The sequence below is a fragment of the Hylaeus anthracinus genome, unplaced genomic scaffold (genome assembly GCF_026225885.1).
Source record: "Hylaeus anthracinus isolate JK02 unplaced genomic scaffold, UHH_iyHylAnth1.0_haploid 27254, whole genome shotgun sequence".
Taxonomy (NCBI): Eukaryota; Metazoa; Arthropoda; class Insecta; order Hymenoptera; family Colletidae; genus Hylaeus; species Hylaeus anthracinus.
In genome coordinates this window covers 45,405-58,146 of record NW_026535066.1, presented here as the reverse complement: position 1 = coordinate 58,146, position 12,742 = coordinate 45,405, and the positions used below count along the sequence as shown (strand labels likewise).

The 12,742-nt window shown below is 37.3% G+C and overlaps 1 long non-coding RNA gene across 1 annotated transcript in view; it reads left to right on the top strand.

Moving 5' to 3' along the window:
* Positions 1-102: 102 nt before the first annotated feature.
* LOC128893210 (uncharacterized) overlaps positions 103-12,742 on the top strand; it is a 36,866-nt gene continuing 24,226 nt past the window's right edge. The window contains exon 1 of the long non-coding RNA XR_008461272.1: positions 103-879. This is a non-coding gene — a long non-coding RNA (uncharacterized LOC128893210). The remainder of the gene's footprint in view (positions 880-12,742) is intronic.

Here is a 12,742-nt window from a genome sequence, read left to right as displayed (position 1 = left end):
ACGTTGCGTCGCTGATCGCGGACAGCGGCGCCATAACGGGCCACGTTCGCGCGCGGTGTCAATAAAAAGCGGAATAAGAAGGTATAAGGGGGAAGAACAGGGGGTGAGTTCTTTCGGTGTTCCACGGGAACTCCTGAGAGTATTTGGAGTTTTGTGTACTGGTATTTCAGGAGATAGGAAGATAGAAGGACGGGAAGTTGTTCCGGGGTTCTTCGGAACTCCTGGAGCGATCAGTGTACAGAAGTCGGTGTGCTGGGGTTTATTAAATCCGAATGTTACGATACCAAAAAAGATTGCCTAGGAAGATAGGAAGACAGAAAAGTGGAGAGTTCTTCCGTTATCCTTGGAACTCCCGGTGTGTCTAGTGCGAAGAAGAGTACAGTGTTTCGGAGTTCGTCGCATCCGAGTACTAGAAAACCGCTAAGGAGATCGCGCAGGAAGATAGAAAACTAGAGAAACATCGAGTTCTCCCGTCACCCTTGGAACTCCTGGAGCGTCAAGTGTACTGCAAGATTTACCACCATCCTGGAGTTTCTCCAAATACTAGAGAGTCCCGAAAGAGATCGCCTAGAAAAACCTAGAATTACTCCTAGATTATTCAGTGTCCAGGAGTCCCTCACCTCCGAATCTTAATACCAAAGGAGCCCACCAATTAGCTAGTTAATCGAAGAACCGATACGTTCGGAATATAACACTCAGCTCGAGCCTGAGGATCAGTTTCTCCAAATTTGTTTTCTGGCCCCGCCGAGTGAAGTGCGATTTGGTGAACGGAGATTGTGTTGTCCTCCGCGAGGAACGCGAACGCATCCAGGGGCTGAAAATGTGAGGAAGTTGTTGTTCCGGCTGGTTGGCGGGACACAGGACGATTTCGTTGACAAGGTAATGCGATAGCGGGGGTTTTTACGCGCCAAATGAACGCGGGGACGCGGCACCGTGATTTACGCGCAATCGCGCCTTTCCCCGCGGGTGTTCTCGGATTTCAGCGGGAATTCACGCTAATTACGCGATTTATGGACTGCCTGGTTTTTCCACGGGCCTGGACCCCTTCTTCTTTTTTAATACCTTTGCGTTCGCAGTGGCGCGATGGTTTCTGGCCGCGGTTTTTGCGCCGCGACGCGTCCTGGCCGTCGTCGAGATCGATTAAGGTTGTTGTCGATCGCGTGTTGGACAGTGATCGATCGTAATATCGTCCGACATCGTTGCCGGAGGGGCGACGCGCGATACGTTGCTCCGATGACAGATGTTGGGTTAACTGGTCGCTCTTGGAAAGTTGACCTGATCGTTTCCGAGCAGCGCTTGTCTTGGCCAATTATGAGTCCGGTCTTTCGGAGTATTAAATGTGAGCTGACGGGGTGCTAACCTGTGTCCTTCTTCGAGTCCACGAATCATGCTACTGGACTTGTTGAGTGTTAAGAGTAGGGATTGGGGATGATGTGGATACGAAAATGTAGAACTGTTAAGGTGACTTGAAGAGTTGTGATAGCGTCGAGGGGAATATTTGATTCGCGTGTAATTGGAGCATGCGGAAGTGCGGGGATGTGACTGTGAAAGTAGTATTGTTTTTTGTTTAAAGTGATGTTCTTTTAATTTTTCTTGTGTTGTGTCCGTGATTAAGAGAAGAATTCGTACTTCTTTAGTTTGTGACTTGAGATTGTTGATATTCTCTTAGGATAAATTTTCGTATAATAATTGAAAATGCCGTGTAATAATTGAGCTTTAAATTTGTGTAAATTTTGTGAGAAGTGACAGTTCCAAACAAGTAAAGACAGGAACTTCAGTGAACTACGAAGTGCGAAGACGTAATAATTCTAAAAATATTTGCTCTCGTAGAGTGAACACGAAAAATAATTGATACACAGTGAATTCTATTCATTCATGGTGTACTTAAAGGGTGAGAAAGGTATCTTAATCCTATTGTAGAATATATACAGTTTCATCAAATGAAATAGTGATCCATTTATGTATTAATATATTATATTGTGCAATAAAATATGAATTAAATCCAGAGTCTAACAATCACCATTTTTATAATCAATATTATGTTTCACATTTATCTCTAATGACATTTTAAATAAAGTAAGTTGATATTGAATTGTTATCATTCACAATCGTTAATGGTAATTGAGAGCCCATTTAATATAGTGCATACGTATTTATCGTTAAGGATCCTATGACATTTTATCCTAAAAATAAAGCAACCGTTTAAAGTCAGCGGCTAAGGGAGTGTGAATACTACAGTGAGTCACTCTATGTAAGATTATGAAAACTTATTATAGACATCGGAAACTTGATATTTTCGATCAATACAACGTTTTCGATCGTGATTTCGCTCTTATTAGGCGAATAAGAATGTGTCAAGATGTGTGCGTGTGTACAACGAAAATAAAAATATGATTCTCGCGCTCTCAGACATATGCAAATTCGTACATTTAGAAATCTCCAAATTAAAGCATGTTTTCGTCGGTTGCAAATGGCCTTCCACCAGTTTCAAAATAGACGCATTTGCAATTCCATTTGACAGTTGAATTTCAAATGAGTAATTCGTAAAATTCAATATCCTTGGGCGTGAATTGTTTAGCTTCTAACTAAGCATAGCTCTGACACAATATTTATTTTAATTAAACTTACGCTACTTTTTAAAGCAAAGTGGCATTTTATATAATTAATGTTACTCGTTCTTACTATCTTCGGAGCGTGATTCATGCTGAAATAATCACAGTCGAAATCAAGGAGTCGAGAAATTGTTGCTACGTAAAAGCAACTGACAACTGATACGTTTAACCCAGACCTAACTCGGGCGTTGCATCATGCCTGTCCGAGAACAGTTTCAAGTCCGATTTTATTTCCGTCTGGTAATATGTAAACAAAATATTTATCATACCTCTGTCGTGACTTTCCAAATATTTTGTCCTTTATAAATTGATTTTTATCCATTAAATATGTATTAGTTATTTAATTAAAGAAAATAAAATTTCGAAAATTAGTCAAGATGCATATTATTCTAAGAATTTTTTCGCACTGGACAAGTAGACGGCTAATTATTCAGCAGCAACTCTTACTTCTTGTTTTGGTAGAATATGCCGGTCTACTTCGGACAGTGCTTATATTTGTCAGACACCTCTCGCGGGTTAGAACGAATTCGTCATGTCACGCGTCTACACATGGAACACATTAATTAAATCACCCGAAGCGTGGAATATAATTAATGTAGAATAGTGGTCGGTTATTAGTCAGTAGAATACGGATGTCGTAAGTTGGTTAGTTAGGGTTGTATTTATTACACGTTCCTTTCGTGTTAAACAACAATTTATAGTGGCGTTTGTTTACGCAGAGAGAAAATTAATTATATTAGGCCAAGTAGGAGAGAATGTTTAATGGGCAGTGGCGACTAATTAGTATTCAGTAGAATGTTTAAGTCAATCAACAATTGGGATTTTCAAGAAATTTTTAAAACGTTAAAAAGTTTTCATTGTGATATCTGACGACATAGTTAAATTTTTAAGTTTGCTAATTATTCAGAAACAATACCAAGTCAACAACATCATCGTTGTATCATTATTAATGAAGGTTTCGACATGTGAGCGTTTATAGGTTCGTTGTATAGGAACTATTAAAATTGTTAATTTAAATTCCATATGAACAATTACGAGGAATGTAAACAATATTAAAATGGAGTATAAACAATTAGTGTAGACTAGAATTATTGTAGAAAAAATATTCGATACTACACAATGGAAAAAAGCACGTTCAAAGCAAAAGAAGTGTTATTAATTATTCTGATTGTGTAACATTATTTATTTTTGTACATTAATCTGTATTACATTTCATTTTCATATTCTTTACATTGTTGAATAAAAAGAAATATGTGAGAATCAATCATATTCATCACATTAAGTAGAATGTGACAAATTAGGTCAGCCAGTTGGAACATTCATCCCATGTGTCTCAACAATTAAACAAAAACCATCATTCCAAGCATCTAGATAGAAAATATTATAATTCTATTAACCCAAAGCATGGAAATATTCAATCCAAAATATCGGTTACCTTTTAATCAGTAGAATGTGACCGCCTAGGTCAGCCAACCCTAACACTCGTTACTATAGCTCTATTCTACAAATTAACAAAAATTCATTCTGACTTTTACATAGGAGAAACGTTGATTTTGCTACTAAAAATAAAGGTATGAAATTGTTTTCATACACCAGGAAATCGATATCGAACATGTAGTCACTGAACAGATCGAATAAATGGGAACTAATTAAATCGAACGTTATTTGACGCGCCCAACAGCGTAACTCGACGTTGTTTTCCAACAAGAACGTAGCAGAAATCGTCGACGAGTAAAAGTGACTTCTCGAACGCCGGCCTTGGTCGTTCGGCTTCGATTTACTGTTTACGCGCCCACGAACATAAACATGACAGTAAAATTTTGTTCCGCGAAGCGTTCGGTGACTCGTGATTTGTTTGGATCGATTCGAAGTCAAGGTTGCCGTAGATTTGGAAAATAACTGTGTGGAAGGTTTAATAGTGTCTGTGAAAAAGCATCCATGCTTCAAATTTCATTTAATTAAGTAATTGTAATAGCGGAGTCTCAAACAAGGTGTTATTTATTTGTTATTTGGACCATGTGCTTTGAAAACATTTTTGAGATTCATGATTGTTTTACTTCCATTTATTAATGTAACCAGAATATTGCCTAAATTTAGCAAAGAATTTTTGCTGAATTCACAAACGCCAATATGCTACATTTAAAATGATATTTACTGTATTAAGTAGAAAGTTCGCTGAACTTTGCAAAGGGTTTTTTTTTATATTAATATAAAGAAAAGTCTCAGCCAACACTATTCGCATGGACACATTGTAAATTCGATCTAGAGAGAGTTCAATTTTAGGATGGTAAGCATATACAGGAACAACTCATAGAGTCACAGGGCTCGACAAAAGACAAGTTGGACATCTTGTTCCGCTTCAACGTCACTTGCAAAATAGACTGTGCAGATTATGACACGTGTTACATTGGCCAGACGTCCAGGAAACTTGGGAAGGGAATTTGCAATTCTACTGTTTCCCAAGTGTGCTTACTTTCGTATTCCCGCTATGAGCGTCTTGGTAATATTGGTTAAGAAGTTGGAATATTAACATCAATTCTTTTTTCATTCATACTCCCACGAGACTACTCTTACGACTTTCCACACAGAGGAAGAACACGTACTGCATGAAGAATTTACTTTTTAGTAACTGCAGTACTATTTTGTATAACTACAGTTACTGTATATGATTATGAATCGATAACTTACTAACTTACTGTATGAGATGTAATATATTATTAATAATGTAACTTTAGAGGAAGGATATATGTAGCATGTATATGTATATGTGTATATGTAGTTGGCTCTATGAAGTAATTTCTTGTTGGAGAAAAATTTAACAGGATGAGCCATATTTGGAATGAAAATCATATTCACATTTCACTGGAATTTTTAAAAGTATGTATCATTTAATGAATAAATTATGTGCGTATTCATTTATTGAATAAATAAACTGCATATAATATAACGTTGAATAAACAAGTGAATAAATCAATGAGTAACTAAATAAATGAATGAATAAATAATTTACATAAAGTACATTATGGTTTCGATAAGTTATTTGCAGCATCATTAAATGAATAAAATGTATATACCACAGTGTCGAATAAATAAATGAATAAATGAATAAATATATGTATAAATATTGAATGAATGATTGAATAAACATTATATGATACATCGTCGACTAAACAGACTATGGAAAGTTTGTGTAATTATTACGGTCGCACAAAGCCGGTCGCCAATTTTCCCTGGATGAACGTAACCGAAAGAAACGGAAACAATAACGTGGGAAAAAAAACAATAACGCGTGACACAAGAGCGCGCGTTACGCTCCCTGTTGCTCCCCGTGCATTGTTCCATATTTGTCCGGCTTCGGTGACCCTATCGGAAAAGCGCTATAAATAGAGAACGATTTCCAATTTTACACAGAAAGGCAGGCAACGCACCAACTGCAGACTCTGGCGACTCTCGAGTGCGCCAGACGTTTCCTTTCGTAATTAGGTCAATCTGTGCCTAATGAGACGTTACTCGCGCGTTTCTGTACAGCCGTTCGCGTCGTTTCGCCTCATTTCAGACGGCCCGGAGATCGTTCCCTCGGATCGAAAGATCTTAATTAATGGTTCGCCTCGTGTGCAGCACGGGGATTCGACGCGACGGGCACGCGCGTATGCGAGGCGTACGTTTTTTTTTTCTTTCTTCTTTTTTTTTTCCTTTCTTTCTTTTTTCGCGAGGCTCTCTCGCACATTCTCGTTTTCGCGATCGTGCACAGGTCGTCGCGGGTCGTCCCTCGAGTCCCACACGGAGAGAAATAAATGAAAGGAGCGCACGCTGGCCAACGCGATTGAGCGATGAACGTCCGTTGGACGAATCCGAGAGTGAATCCTCTATCCACGGTTCTGGAGAATGTTTTCGGGATAAATAACGGTCAGCTGGTGACGATATTGTCTTGTTAATGTGGGCTGGTGGAAATTGAATAGGAAAAATAATGGGAAAATAAATTATCAATATTGTACGCGCATAGAAATTGAATTCTGAAAGGAAGTTCGGTTTGAAATTTAATTATTATCGATATAAAAGAATTCGAATATAATGTTGTATCGAATTGACAGGCATTGAATGGTACATATCATAAGAATCGAAATTACATTGAAAAGGACATATATATGATTTGAAATTAAATTACGACGAATACGGAAGAATTAGAACTGAATAGAAATAATGGAATAGTAGAATAGTAGAAGTAGTAATAATAGAAATTAAATAACTATCACGGATCTCAAGGAATTGAAATAGAATCGTAAAAACCATGTTTAAACTGAAATTAAATTATAAAAATTACATATAAAAATTGTACTCAATCTATGAGTATGAAAACCTCCCGATCGAGTATATTTCTTTCTTTTATTCCTATATATCGTAAATCATAAATTTAAACGAAATAAATATAAATGGTCCACAAATAGAAGTATTTCACCTGCAGTGTTACTCCGTTGGTACTCCCAAAATCAACAAGAGTTTCATCTTAACCGCAAGCCATCGCATTCTCGAGCCGCCCCCGCAGAGATCACCGACCATCGAGTAATTACGGAATATTACTAGACACAGTGTTGCAATCGCGGTCTCGGTATTTGTTGCATTCTTCATTCAGAGGGCGCGTCACCGACTTCCTCGTCGTCGGCGCGCATTTACGCGCGTGGCGCTTTAAAATAGTCGCCGGTAAATATACACGCACGATTCGGGCGGTGCGGAGGGGTGCGGGGGGGGGAGGGGTGGTGTACGGAGGGAACACTTTTATTTATCGCGGGCTACTACGTGCCGTTTCTGATTGACGGGCATTAGCTGCGGCTACTCGAGCCACCGTGCGCAGCCACCGCGTCGAAACGAATCGAAACGTCGCCGAATATTTACGGGGAATTTCCGCTTCCTGCGGTGGCCATATGCACCGCGAGGATCCGCGGAATTGAAAAGCCGATCGAAAATTTTTATCGACACTTTGATCCTCTGAAGCCACTTCGAAATATTTAAGCAAGACTTTTTTTTTCTCTGGGGATAGTAAAACTATTCCTTGTGTGAGTCAATTTTTTGGGTGCTACAGAGTTAATTTTTTTATTTTTAGTAATTGTAGGATGGATTGGAAATGTGCAATTGTATTCGTCGATTTATTCCTGATGTACAAACGTGGTATGAATCCTTAAACAAAAATTTAAATGTAATATTAAATACAATGTACAATTTAATTTATTATTTTATTGATTTATTGGTTATGTTTACTGATAACACAATTATTACAATTTAAAGAGCTTCCTTTATACAGTGATATTAAACACGAAATAAATACAAGTAGGTACAAGTACATTACCAAAAAACCTTAAAATTTCTCGAAATAAACATAACTGAAGACCGCCATATTTTATGATATACATACTTCATTTAAATGCAAAGCAACAAATTTCAGATCACAAATTAAGTTTCTGTGTAAAATATACATATAATTTCTCTGTATAAAACATAGCATGTCAATTAAAATTTACAATTAAAATCTTCCTAAATTATAATTTCAAATTTCTCGCGAATTTTCGTCGATGAATTTATATGAACCTTCATTAAGAATAATTTATAGATACGTGTATAGAATATTCATAGGATCCAATTATAGTATAACAACAATGTTTCTCCCTTTGTTAGCATCTAAATTTAACGTAGACATCTACAAAAATGTCTCCATCGACTTAAGTGCTCAGACTGCATTGTCAGAATGTCGCAAGATCTCGAAGCATTGAATGCGTTCCTCCGTATCACGATTTTATTATTCGCGTAAGCTCGCGTAGCAGCAATACCACCCTAATAACGTATCGACGTTTGTTCGAGCGCTACTATCGATGCAACGCGATGAGGACGAAGCGATACGTCCATCACGTGCGCGCACTCACGTTCCCAATTGCGGATTTTCGAGTACCATACGCATATTCCTCACTCTTGATTTCAAAGAGGAAATTCGGGTAATCTCGGTTGGGATTATCGCGCGGCGTAATCGAATTATCGTCTCGAAACACGCGTACGATATTCCGTTTTCAAGTATGAACATCTCCTTTCATCGCGACTGTTTGCACAGCGATATTAAAAATTCTTTTCATTGAAAAGAAGGTTGTTGAAGTTGATATTTGTTTCGTTTCGTTTCTTCTCTTCTCTTCGAATAATAAGATCCTTTGTTCATTCCGTTCCTACGAGTCGTGCAATTATTTGCTTCGAAGCTCTGCGTGATGTACCAAAGTCTCCTTGTTACCGGAAACTCCAGTTTATGTTTATGTAATACCGTTTACGCTTCATTCTATTTTTTATTTCGACAAACGTGGAGTAACACGTTGTACTTGCGATTCAGTTCGTGAATTCTTGGCAGGGATCTTTTTGAATAATCGAGTGGAAAGGGAGCGAGAGAATGGAGCTGTCATGTCAGAAGTGTTTTATCGTTTTCTTGATATGCTAATATTGACGTTTATATTTCCCATTTTTCCAGAAATGTTCGCATTCTTCGAAGCGATGCAAACGTCCATGTACTCTTAGATCCTTTTGTTTCCAAGTATATAATTTAAATTACCAAGCAGGTTGAATTAGTCGAGCCTCGTGAATTAGAAAAAAATTTATTATAATTTACTCACCTTACATTCTACGATTCAGTCATCATTTTTAAGACACTTGTTTTGTGAATTATACTAGCAAATTAATTGGAAATAACTATTCCAAGAAATAAATGGACACAGTGGAGTGGTTTCTATTTTGATTCTCAAAACAATTGTACCTGCAGAGTAAATTGATGTTCTGTCTGTGGTGATTGCCTCATTCTACTTTCCTGTTGAATACAGTATTTATCTGCTGATGCCGCATTATACTTGTCTGTACCTGGCAGCCATTACCTACTGATAGCTTATTCCATTTCCCCGTGCATTGCAGACCTTATCTACTGAAATGAGTTATTACACAGCACAGTCTCCATCTTTGACGTGTCTTTATTCTAATCAAAAAACGAACATTACGTGTTTGGGCTTAACATCCCGTTAGTGTAGATCTGTTCAAAGTACAAACATAACTGCAATTTATTACACACTTTTATTCGCAAAACGATTTTTCCAGTAGCGAAGATTAATCTCCTGTCTGGGGCGATTGCCTTATTCTACTTGCCCGTCCAAAGCTGCAGTTATTCACTGATGGATGGTTATACTGCCCTTTATATTGCAGTCTTTATCTACTGATTGTTTATTCCACACGATTCTACAATGCATTGCCGTTTTTATCTACTGATGTCTCAGTCTACTCGTCTACCCATGCCAGTCATTATCTACTGTTGGATTACTCCACTTGTCTGTGCAGTGCTGTTCCTATCTACTGGCTGAGTTATTACACGATACACATTTTACGTTTGGTGTGTATTTTTCTAATCAAAATCGAGTTTTATTCCTGTTGGTGTATTGTCAATTAGTCACTATCAATTCAGGTAGAATAGTAGATAGCACAGTGGTTGTTCTCTAAAATATTTTATGTAGTCTTCTATGTATAAGAATGAGATTAAGAAGTTTTTTTTTTCTCTAAGATTGTACAAAAGTATAATGGTTAAATTTTAATACTGTGGAATATAAATCTTAATTAATCTACCTAGATTAATAATCAATGTCTTCTATTATTAAATACTTTGTCTTTTATATCTATTCCCTAATAAATGAAATTAAAATTTGCTCACTCCCAATAGGATTTCAAATCAGTTTCAAAATTTATTTATTGAAAGTTATCAAATAGTTTAATAAATATCTCAATGGCCATTAACATAATTAATGCTTGCTACTTCTCTTTGGACTAAAAGTTTCTTCAATTTAACCAGCTATCACGTTAATTTAACCGTGTTTGGGGGCTTTGATAATGCAAGGCTCGTAGGAAAAATGGCGCCGACGGAAGTAATTTCAAATCCGGAAGCATTCGCCGATAGAAAGGTATAGAGGCGCAAGGGGCTGGAAAAACAGAATACAGCTTATTCCTCGATGTTTTTCCTTTCATTATATCGGGAGTCTTACTCGCGATTCATTTCCGGCTGCATGGGTTAGAGCTCGCAGATTAGCAGGGCTTTTCCGCTAGCTTGCTTCCGCCCTCCCTCTTCTCTGGTCTTCTTTTTCGTTCCTCGCTTCCGTTCGCGATAAATATTTCCGCGTCGCTTTGACTCGTGTTTCAATATTCGGCAGCGAGTTTGAAAATTGACAGAACTCGTTACGGAACTCGCCACGGGGCGAGAATTCTGCCGCTGTCCTGAATATAAACACGAGAAGAACCAGGAATAAAAGAGCTACCTGGATGAGACACCCTCCCCCGCAGTCCAGCGTTCAGGTGTTTTTGACAGTCGAGGATGATTCGATAGTGCAGTTTAAATTAGAAATACTCTGGGCAGAATACCATTGTTTTTATTTTTATAAAGTAAATTAAAACAATGTTATTTATCTCCCTTTTATTTAAAATTTTGAAATTTCATAGTCATTGTGCTTTATGAGAGATGTAGTATGATTAGATTGTTTTATCTCTAAATTTAGTTATGGGTGAATGGAAACTTTGTACGTCAAGTCGCATATTTTAATTTCTATTTTAATTCTTACCAGAAGATGTTCATATTCAAATTGACATGGTCACTTGAATCTAGCAATGGGACCAATTTAATTACTTAATAAAATTTTCATACAAAATGTTTATAACATATTGGATTCTATTGATGAAAATGAAAACAAACATGAATTTTGAAATTTTTTTAATAGAAAAATAAAATATTAATTCATTCATTTCTACGAAGAGCTATGTTCGTTATTTTAATTACCAATATGCCTTATCACACTAGCTACTTTGTATCGATATTCGCGTATCGATAGTATTCAGTTCGTATCGACCCCATCGCTATCCCATTGTGGAATTCTGGAAAAATAATTCTCACTCTTTGAGCAGTTATCGCATTCACGCGAACGCGAATCAGGAGATTCCGTTTCCCTGTTCTCTCCATCGAATATTGCTTCGCTTGTTAAACCTTTTAACTTCGGATTTAAAAGCGCGGAAATTTCCTTTGAAGTTGGCTTCGCAAACACGAAATACGAAACGTGGTCCCGCGTACGAATTAGTGTTCGGTTGTAAACGGTTCAAAGGAGGAGTCGAAATTAAAACTTCCGTGCAAGATGTCAGTCGTTGCACAATGCTGCATTGCGTCGATTGCCAATGTGTGTTTCGTCGAATGGGAACGAGTGGTCTGTTAAAAATTTCTATTATTGGTTAAAGAGAAATGTGTACATATATTTCCTTTTCGCTGCTTCTTAATTTCATATATTTGTATTCTATCGTCGTTTATAAATTGTAGTAATGCTACAGCGATTATTTGACGAAGAAATAAAATAACAAGTTATGCGTGTGTAAATCAATTTTGCATGTTTAGATTGTATACAACTTTTTCATCGTCATAGGTGTTAGAATTATCGTCATTGCTACTAAAATTAACTGAAAAATAATAATGATGCTATCTATAAAAAAATCAAATCGCGGTGAAATTAATTTGACCAATTTTAAATTTAATTTTAAAATATTCAGCTCGCACAATAATTCTCAATAATTTATTTCGAGGTTCTGATTGTACTACTTAATTATTGTACAAGTTTCAAAGTATCTTCCTTCAAAAGAAAGTTTGGTATCGTTGTTGAATTAGATGCCTGGATAATAAATGACCCCGAGCAAGTTCTTCGTTGTAATGATTTTTCGCGCGAAAAGTTCGAGACGATTCGGTTGAAGAATGCTCCAGATTTATTCGATTCTCAGTGACACATTCTGCGGTAATTTGCGGCCCAGTTGTCGTCGTGCGTACTGGCCGTAACGCATTGTTTCGCATCTGCGAATTCGTGACAAGGAACACTCGTTGGCAGCCTAACGAAGGCCTCGAGGCCGTGTTTGTGTCGGTATATTGTTAGTTAGCCGAGTCTTTGTGCGATTGTATATTTCGTTCGCGAGCGACGTTTTATGTCAGCGTCGATATTACGTTTTCGCGAACGATTTGCTATTGTGAGTGACACCATTACGACTCCAAAACAAGGAGGGGTGAAATTATGGGCACGTGCCGCACGATTCTTTATTTTTCATATCTT